This window comes from Triticum urartu, chromosome 7A, assembly GCF_056163025.1.
Source record: "Triticum urartu cultivar PI428250 chromosome 7A, HENAU_Tu73, whole genome shotgun sequence".
NCBI lineage: Eukaryota > Viridiplantae > Streptophyta > Magnoliopsida > Poales > Poaceae > Triticum > Triticum urartu.
Window position 1 is genome coordinate 2,636,602 of NC_141879.1, and position 10,120 is coordinate 2,646,721.

The window sequence follows — 10,120 nt, forward strand, 5'->3', positions numbered from 1 at the left end:
CTAGAGAGGCAACTCAGTGTTCGGATCAGACTGGGCATTGAGGTGGTGTACATAGAACAGCCTTGCATGGTTAACGGCTGCAAAGTAGAGACATATGTGCTCCTCGAGGTCAGCGAGCTGGCATAGCAGGCTAGGATGGTTCTTCCGGAGCTGCCGCACCACCTCTTCGATGGAGTGGTGCTGCCCCCTCCCGCGCTCAAGCCCTAGCCTTACCAAGATCTTGTCACCCTTGACAGTGGCGTGGAGCCCCAGCCGTTCAATGGTGTCCACGTCATTGTTGAGCACATAGGCGCCCCTGGCCGCGGTGTCAAGCCGGTCCACGTGTTGCCGCAGGCGTTTCATCCAAGTGGGGGTTGAGCAGCAAGAACCACGCGACGCTGCACAGGCAGGAGCCGCTGCCAACAATGCGGTCATGGCATGGGTGGCGATGACGAGACCAGCGATCGCAGCTCCCGTCGTGCAGGCGATGAAGCGGATGCCAGACCCGCGCGTCACGCACCGCAACAGCCGGTTCTTCCGTTGGGCCTTGAGGAGGCGGAGGTCGAGATGGGTTTTGAGGCAAGCAAAGCTCCGATGCATGCCCTGGAAGCTGGCTTCGGGGGGCAGGAACGGGTTGGGTATTTTGTCGAACAGGAGGAAGGCGTCAAACGCGCAGTTACAGTGCGGCATGGCGAGAGGGATCAGCGCGAGAACATCCGTGATGCACCCTAGAGCACCCGTGCACGACGCGGCGCCCGACCGAGGAAGAGGCAGTGCAGCGACGCGTTGTGTGTGCTGCGGAGGTAGTCCGCGGCGAGGCGGGTGAGCTCCGTGTAGGGCGCGTCCCCGAGCGCGCGCTCCACCACTGCGTCCTCCGGACGGAGCATGCCGGCGAGGGTGCTCCTATCATCATCCTCCTCGTCTTGGTCGCGCCGTCAACCCGTTGGCCGTCTCCACCTCGAGCACGGTCACGCGAGCTCCGGGAGCCCTATGTCGCGGCCAGCTCAGAGCCATGCTTCTGGACGACGAGCACGTGCCCATCGGCCGCGACGACGAGCTAGAGCCATCACGGCGCGGACCTGGGAGCGCCGCCGCCTGCTCTGCTCGATCTTGATGTGCCGGCCTCGTGGACAAGAGAAAAGGGCGGCGGCAGCGCTGAGCGCCGGATCTGATCGGGGATGCTGCTGCTGCTGCCGCGGTTGTGGTCTCTCATGCTCGTGGTTCTTCTCCGATGGCTCCCCCAGATCTGGCAACGCTGAGAGAAACGAGCACAGGAGGCGGCGGCTGTGTTGGCGTGCGTGGGGAGGCGACGAGGCTGATCTTTTTGTCTCGCTCTTTTCTGCCCACCCAATAGCTAACTTGTTTTTTATTTTTGTCTTCTTGTGATGACGTGGATGCAGCGAGGGGTCGCCCTTACCGCGACTGTTAATGGGTTCAATGGAGTGAAGCGATAACATAGACAACCGGAGGGCAAACAAGAATTTAGTCTACTGGAGTAACCGAGTAAGTGTTGCATATTATGACCGAAAATGCTACACCTAGGTAAAGCTACGTAACCAACCTACGTAACCTTCCTATTTAAACTCTCCACCCCCCCTGATTTCAACTGGATGGGGCCCCCTCCTCTAATCTGTCCAATAAATAAATGCCACCTAGTGATTACGTTAATCACGTAGAATTCAGTATGTAGATGTAGCATTGCTCTATTATGACAGTGCTAGATACATCTGTATCTTGACACTTCTGCAGAAAACTAAAGCTTGGAGACCATTGTTAGATAATAATGAGAATAAATGAGACACGAGAGGCACGGATTTTTACGTGGAAAACCTTGCGGGAGAAAACCACGGACGCACAAAGGCGCAATCACTATGAGGAGGAGTATTGCAAGCACGAGACGACAGGCCGTCTGAGGTGCGACTACATGGGATATATATGAGGGGCAACACATAGGAGTCCTTGTAGGACAAGTAAACGAGTTGTACTCGTACGCGTCGGTACCAACGCAAAAGGCCCACACCGTATGTACTACGTCTAGTCCAATACGGTACTAGAATTTGGATCACAATTTAACAATCTCCACCTTGAGCCAAATTCCCTCCAGTAGTCGAAGAAAGTGAATAACTCCATCCAAATCAGCTTAAACACTTTGTGCGTCAAAGTCCATAGGACTAGTGAGAAATACCAACTAAGCCTGAGCAAAGCTCAAACTTATTGGTCGGAACTGGCTTTGTCATCATATCAGCAGGATTATCATGAGTATTTATTTTGCATACCTTCAAATCACCTTCAGCAACAACATCTCGAATATAGTGATATCTGACATCAATGTGCTTTGTTCTCTCATGATACATTGGATTCTTTGTAAGATATATAGCACTTTGACTATCACTAAATACGGTAGGGCAAGATGAGTCTCCACAAAGCTCAGTGTACAAACCTCTCAACCAGATAGCTTCTTTGCATGCCTCAGAAATAGCCATATATTCGGCATCAGTAGTGGAACAAGCCACAATAGACTGCAAAGTTGCTCTCCAACTCACAGCACAACCACCAATGGTGAAAATATAACCTGTGAGTGATCTTCTCTTATCCAAATCACCAGCAAAATCAGAATCAACAAAACCAACAAGTCCATCTCTAGATTTCCCAAACTGTAAATAAGCATTAGAAGTACCACGCAGGTATCTGAAAATCCACTGAACTGCTCTCCAATGCTCTTTTCCAGGATTAGCCATGTATCTACTGACAACACTCAATGCATATGATAAATCCAGACGAGAACAAACCATGGCATACATAAGTGAACCAACTGCACTCGAATAGGGAACTCTAGACATGTACTCAATATCGGCATCTGACTTAGGACATAAAGCTGATGATAATTTGAAGTGTGCAGCTAACGGAGTACTCACCGGCTTGGCATTATGCATATTAAAACGACGAAGAACTTTATCAATATATCCCTTCTGACTGAGATACACTTTTCCAGATGGTCTATCTCTGGATATTTCCATGCCAAGTATTTTCTTTGCTGCACCCAAATCCTTCATCTCAAATTCATTACTCAATTGCTTCTTTAGTTCATCAATATCTGACATTCTCTTTGCAGCAATTAGCATATCATCAACATAAAGGAGCAAATAAATAGTTGAACCTTTGACAGTTTTCAAATAAACACAACTATCATAATTAGACCTTTTGAAACCTTGAGAGAGCATAAAGGTGTCAAATCTCTTGTACCACTGTCTAGGGGATTGCTTTAATCCATAAAGAGATTTCTTTAACTTACAGACAAGCTTTTCTTTTCCAGGAATAACAAAACCTTCAGGTTGTACCATATAAATATCCTCTTCTAATTCTCCATGTAAGAATGCAGTTTTAACATCCAATTGTTCAAGCTCAAGATCATGCATGGCAACAATACTGAGTAAAGTGCGAATAGAGCTATGCTTCACAACCGGAGAAAAGACTTCGTTATAGTCAATACCTGGAATCTGACTGTAACCTTTAGCAACTAACCTTGCTTTATATCTTGTCTCATCATTAGGAGAAACACCTTCTTTCCTCTTGAAAACCCACTTGCAACGAATAGGTTTCTTCTCTCTAGGTAATCTTACTAAATCCCAAGTGCCATTCTTTTCAAGTGATTCCATCTCATCATGCATAGCGGTCATCCACTTATTACTATCACTAGAAATAATAGCCTCGGAATATGAAGAAGGCTCAGCATTACCTTCAATTTCTTCTGCAATAGATAAAGCAAAAGAAACAATATTGTACTCTTCAATTAACCTGTCAGGTTTATTACTACCCCGCCTAACTCTGTCACGTGCAAGATTGCAACTGGGTGGAACAATAGGCTGATTTTGAGTGGGAGTGACATGATCATCATTAACGACGGGTTCATCATGTGCATCAACAATTTCATTACGAGATGTATCACCTGAATCAATAACATGCTCCACCTGAACAGTAGGCTGCTGAATAGGAGGCTGCTGTTCACTCTCAACAGGAACATTAGTAGATGAAACATCATGTAACATAGCAGATTCATTAAAGATAACATTTCTGCTAATAACAACCTTCTGGGTTTCAGGTTTGCATAATTTAAAACCTTTAACACCAGACATATAACCAAGAAAGATGCACTTAACAGCCCTAGGCTCCAATTTTCCATTATCAACATGAGCATAAGCAGTGCAACCAAAAACTCTCAACTGTGAATAATCAGCAGGTGAACCAGACCATACCTCAATTGGAGTTTTCTTATTAAGAGCAATAGATGGTGAACAATTAATGAGATAACAAGCAGTGGAAGCGGCCTCAGCCCAAAAACGCCTATGCAAACCTGCATTGGACAACATACAACGGGCTCTGGAAATAATGGTCCTGTTCATATGCTCAGCAACACGTTTTGTTGAGGAGTATAAGGAACGGTATAGTGTCTGACAATGCCTTCAGACTTGCAATAATTCTTAAATTGCTTAGAACAGAATTCCATACTATTATCAGTGCGAAGTATTTTAACCTTCCTTTCAGTTTGTCTTTCAATCATAATCTTCCACTCCTTAAATGCTGAGAATGCTTCATATTTATGCTTTAAGAAATAAGGCCAAACTTTTCTTGAATAATCATCAATAATAGTCAGCATGTAACTAGCACCACCTAATGACTTTCTGCGAGATGGTCCCCATAAATCAGAATGCACATAATCAAGAATACCTTCGGTTGTATGAGTCGAAGTGTTGAACTTCACCCTCTTGTGCTTGCCGAAGATACAATGCTCACAAAATTTTAATTTATCAGGTTCATATCCATCAAGAAGACCTCTCTTATTTAACTCTGCCAAACCAAGTTCACTCATATGTCCAAGACGCATATGCCAAAGGTTAGCAGCATCACAATCAGAATTCTTTGAAACAATTGGAGTAGCGTTACCTGAAACGGTAGAACCTCGAAGGTAATAAAGACCATTGGTCGAACTTAAGTCACCTTTCATCACAACAAGGGAGCCTTTGGTGACCTTCAAAACACTATCTCCACCTGAATACTTGTACCCCTTTGCATCAAGGGCACTAACAGAGATAAGATTTCTCTTCATCTTCGGAATATACCGAACATCTTTCATAGTTCTGATTATGCCATCAAACATCTTGATTCGAATAGGACCTATGCCTTCAATCTTGCATGGTGAATTATCAAAACCCAAAACGGAACCAACAGAAGTAATGGAATCAAAAGTAATAAACCAATCTCTATGCGGGCACATATGAAAAGTACATGCAGTATCAAGTACCCACTCATCATTGGTCTCAGCACATCCAGCAATAACGACAAGAGCATCATCGGAACTATCATCACGAGCAACGTTAGCAGAATTTTCACCTTGTTTGTTACCTTTCCTCTTTTCTTTATTCTGCAACTTGAAACACTCTGAGATGTCATGCCCATCTCTCTTACAATATCTGCAATATTTCTTGTCTTTGGATTGTGACCGGCCCCTGTAGCCGTTCTTACTTTTGCCTCTGTTTCCATTATTGGAGTTCTTCTCCTTTGTCCTGCCACGAACAGATAATCCCTCTGCTTGGGATGAACTTGAACCATCATGAGGTACCATTAATTTCATCTTCTCCTTAGAGTTCAAAGCTTCATAAACTTCATTAAGCGTGAGAGTATCACGACTGTATAATATTGTGTCTCTAAAATTGGTATAAGACTTGGCAGTGAACAAAGTAACATTAAAGCAGTATCTTCCTCTTCATACTTAACCTCCATTGCAGCTAGATTGGATATAATCTCCTTAAATTCTGAAATATGATTCAAAATATTACCTCCCTCGGGTAACCTGTGCAGGAATAATTTTTGCTTCAGATGCATCTTGCTGGTGAGATATTTAGTCATGCAAATCCCTTCCAGCTTTAACCATAGAGCGGCGGCAGTTTTCTCGCTCAAAACTTCCTGCAAAATATTATTATGCAAATGGAGTTGAATTTGTGACAAAGCCTTACAATCAATTCTTTTCTCCTCATCAGTCCAGTCCTAAATTCTGTTCTTTTCAAAACTATCCAGTGCTTCATCATAGTCGGACTGTGCCAACAACGCCCGCATCTTGACTTGCCCTAGGGTAAACCTTGTGTCACGGCCCAGCAGCGGAAGATCGTACTTCATGAATGCCATGAGTCGATAAAACTGTATACACAAAGTAGTACAAGCCGAACGAAAATTCTCGATAGAATTAATTTGTGGAGCGAATAAAAAATAATGATTAAATAGCACCTGATAGCCTCCGATGTACACGTAGAAAGTACTAATGACTAGTACTAGTTTCACGTAGCAACAGTAGCACTAGCAAATCAACAGGTACTGTGGCCACGTAATCTCACGTGAGTAAGTAGCAGCAGCAGCTTGGGTTCAAATTCCCGTGGACTTACAGCTGTCTTCACGTCAGTAGCAGCAAATGGCTTCCTCGGGACTTGGACGAAACCCACGCACTTCGGCTGCGAAAGTTGTAGCAGCGGCAGATTACGCACATGGGACGAGCGCACGATAGGCGAGGGCGGCGGGTAGCAGATCGCAAATCGCAGAAGTGGAAATTGATTTTGTGTCGGATTCGACGGATCGCCGTGACGCTGGCGACGGACATGCAACCCTAATCTCTCCGGTCTCAAATCTCGTATCTGAACCTATACCACTTGTTAGATAATAACGAGAATAAACGAGACACGGGAGACACGGATTTTTACGTGGAAACCCTTGCGGGAGAAAATCACGGACGCACAAAGGCGCAATCACTATTAGAAGGAGTATTACAAGCACGAGACGACAGGTCGTCTGAGGTGCGACTACATGGGATATATATGAGGGGCAACACATAGAAGTCCTTGTAGGACAAGTAAACGAGTTGTACTCGTACGCATCGGTATCAACGCAAAAGGCCCACACCGTATGTACTATGTCTAGTCCAATACGGTACTAGAATTTAGATCATAATTTAACAATCTACATTTTTACATATGTGATCACACAAATATATAGATGCTGGAGTGCTGATACGTACCAGAAATGTATGTCCACAGATATAGTTATACATGGGATTGTATTCTAATGTAAATTTAGCTTTCATATTCAGTTTTGGTCTCTCGAAGCAACGCGGCGCCGCTTCTCCGTCCAGTCCCATGTCTTCGTCTTTGATCAGTTAGTACCGCTGAGCAAAATTTTCTCTTCTCTTCTTCATATTTTTCCTTGCGACTACTGTGGTTCCAAATCCCATGATCATTCTATGTTCTTTTCATCTTATTGACATGAATTTTGCCTTGGAAAAATCGTTCTGATGTACATGTTCTACTATCGAAGTTTTCTCAATATTGTGAATGAGAAGCACTGGTGCAGCAGCCCACTTGTGCTCATGCTTTAAAAGGTATGCAACTATCAAAGTTTCTTATTTTCAGAAATTGGCTTCTACTTGAAGTGAAGAACTTATGTGGACAGTCTGGCAGATTCAGTGGCAAGATTTTTTTGCACGCTCTCAGTGGAAGATTTCAGAAAATTGTTGATTTTTCTGCCAGAAAATTGCCCATTTGAACTGCTCTTATCTGGTTAGTTTAGTGATTTTGTTCTTTTCTGTTGAATGCACACCTCACTGCTTGACCACAACAACAATGAGAATAATAACATCATGGTGCTCCCCATAGTTGGTATGGGGGGAACTGGTAAGACTACTCTTGCCCAACTTGTGCACAATGATGAGACGGTGAAGCATCACTTTGAGTTGGTCATATGGGTTTGCGTCTCTGACAAGTTTGTCTTCGAAGAAATTATTCGATCTATAATCCAAGTGGTCACATTGAACAAGTGTGAATTGACTGAGATGGAAGCACTGCAGAAGAAACTTGGTGAAGTGTTGGGAAAGAAAATGTGCCTCCTAGTGCTGGATGATGTTTGGAATGAAGATAGACAAAAATGGGATGATATGAGATCTCTGCTATGCTCACATGTTGTCTCAAGCAGTGCTATAATTGTTACAAGCCGCAGCGATCAAGTTGCTTCTATCATGGGTACACATCCTCCACATCAGATATCACTTTTAAATGAGGATCAGTCGTGGGAGCTTTTCAACAGAAACGCATTTGGAAGGGGAGTAGAGAAGCAAGAGGAATTCATATCAATGGCCAAGAGTATTGTCCACAAGTGTAAGGGATTGCCTCTTGCCATCAAGACTATATCAGCTTTACTTCGTTCCAAGAATCACAGTCATTGGTTTTCTATTGTTGATAGTGATGTATGGAAGAGTGACATCCTCGCTACTGGGATTGCACCTGCACTACACCTGAGCTATGATCACTTGTCATCAGAAGAGAAAATATGTTTTTCATTATGTGCTATTTTCCCCAAGGATAGGCTGATGGATAAAGACATGTTAATCCAGCTATGGATGGCAAATGACTTAATTGCATCAGAAACAAGAGGCCAACAAATTTTCGATGTGCTAGTTTGGAGATGTTTCCTCCAAGATGTCGAGATTTAAAAGAACCGGCTCTTAATGATTGGAGACGAGTTCATCCACCAACCAACTACTTGCAAGATGCATGATCTTATGCATGATCTTGCTGGCTTTGTAAGCGAAAATGATTGCTCCATTCTGCAAGAATCTTCATCAAGTCAAGAAAGTCTGCAAGGATCCACATATGCCAGTTCATTAGAGCATGGGGTTCGATATTTGTCACTTGATCATGTCAGCAATGATACTATTGCAACCATGAAGGAAATGCTAGCTCCCCGACCCCGCACGATATTAGTCCACCCGAACTGGAATGATTTTGGGATGGACTATGGGACTCGGCTGAGTACGGCCAAGTCAAAATTCATGTCCTTGCGAGCATTGAGGACATGCTCAATCGAGACACATATGACAAGTATGAAGCATCTTCGCTATCTAGAGTGTTCTGATTCTGATATATCTGCATTGCCGAAGCCATTACCATGTTGTATAGCCTGCAAACATTGAAGCTCATTTGTTGTGACAAACTTAAGAAATTACCAGAAGGCATGAGATATATGCTCAGTCTTCGACACCCCTTCCTCATTGTGTGTTTCCATTCGGAGTGCATGCCACAAGGTATTGGTAAGCTGAATTCTCTGCAGACATTGACGACTTATGTCATTGATAGTGAAGAAGGCCGTGGAATTGATCAACTGAAAGATTTGAATCTAGGTGGGGGTCTTTCTTTGACAGAGCTGAGAAAAGTGCATAGTGCAGAAAGTGCTAAACAAGGCAATATATTCGCCAAGCATAATTTGAAAAGATTGGCACTCGATTGGGGTGGGCCTTTTATAAGAAGAGATGGAGATGAAGTGGGTACTGATGCAGAAGGAATATTAGAGGCCCTTCGTCCTCACAAAACGCTTGAAGGTTTACTGTTACGTAATTATAACGGTGCCAAATTCTCATCATGGATGCATGACTCTACACTGTTAGAACATCTCAGTGCACTTTGTCTAAGTCAGTGCAGGAACTGCAAGGATCTTCCACCATTGTGGCAGCTGCCCTCTCTCGTGTACTTGCATTTGTTTGGTTTGGATAGATTGACAAGTATATGCATCGGTAATTATGATTATGATACAAACAACGTGGAGTCATGTATTTCTCCACCACCCTTCTTTCCTAAATTGGAAACCTTGAAAGTTTTCTACTAGAGAGATGGCACCAGGAGGTGGCAGGACAAGTAGCGATTGCATCATTCCCTCGGCTCAAGACGCTATGGATTGTTGGATGCCCAAGGTTATGTCAGCGTGCCTCAACTATGTTGGATATGTCAGCGTGGTTCTGTCTGTCAACATGGAAAAATGCACGCTGTAGGAGCACTAATTAGTGACACATACACATAACTGATACCTGTATTGTAATGATTCTGTTGGAACTTCGCCACATGATCAATCACATCAATTCACGATGAACACGCGCACACAAAATTTTTGGCCAAGGGCACGTGTCGTGCCCCTTCTTTTATTTCTTTTTTTGTTTTCTCTACACGGTTGATACAAAATCCACGACCTGACCTGAGTATATATGTTACCTAACCTACACCTAATGCGTCAACACGGACAACCTAGTGTTGCACGGATACAACACTAGCCTAGT

General features: G+C 43.9%; 2 pseudogenes; one reads left to right on the plus strand and one right to left on the minus strand.

The window, feature by feature from the left end:
- LOC125525421 (UPF0496 protein At3g19330-like) lies at nt 1-1,192 on the minus strand (annotated as a pseudogene).
- Nucleotides 1,193-7,609: 6,417 nt separating this feature from the next.
- LOC147956682 (disease resistance protein RGA2-like) lies at nt 7,610-9,851 on the plus strand (annotated as a pseudogene).
- Nucleotides 9,852-10,120: the final 269 nt, after the last annotated feature.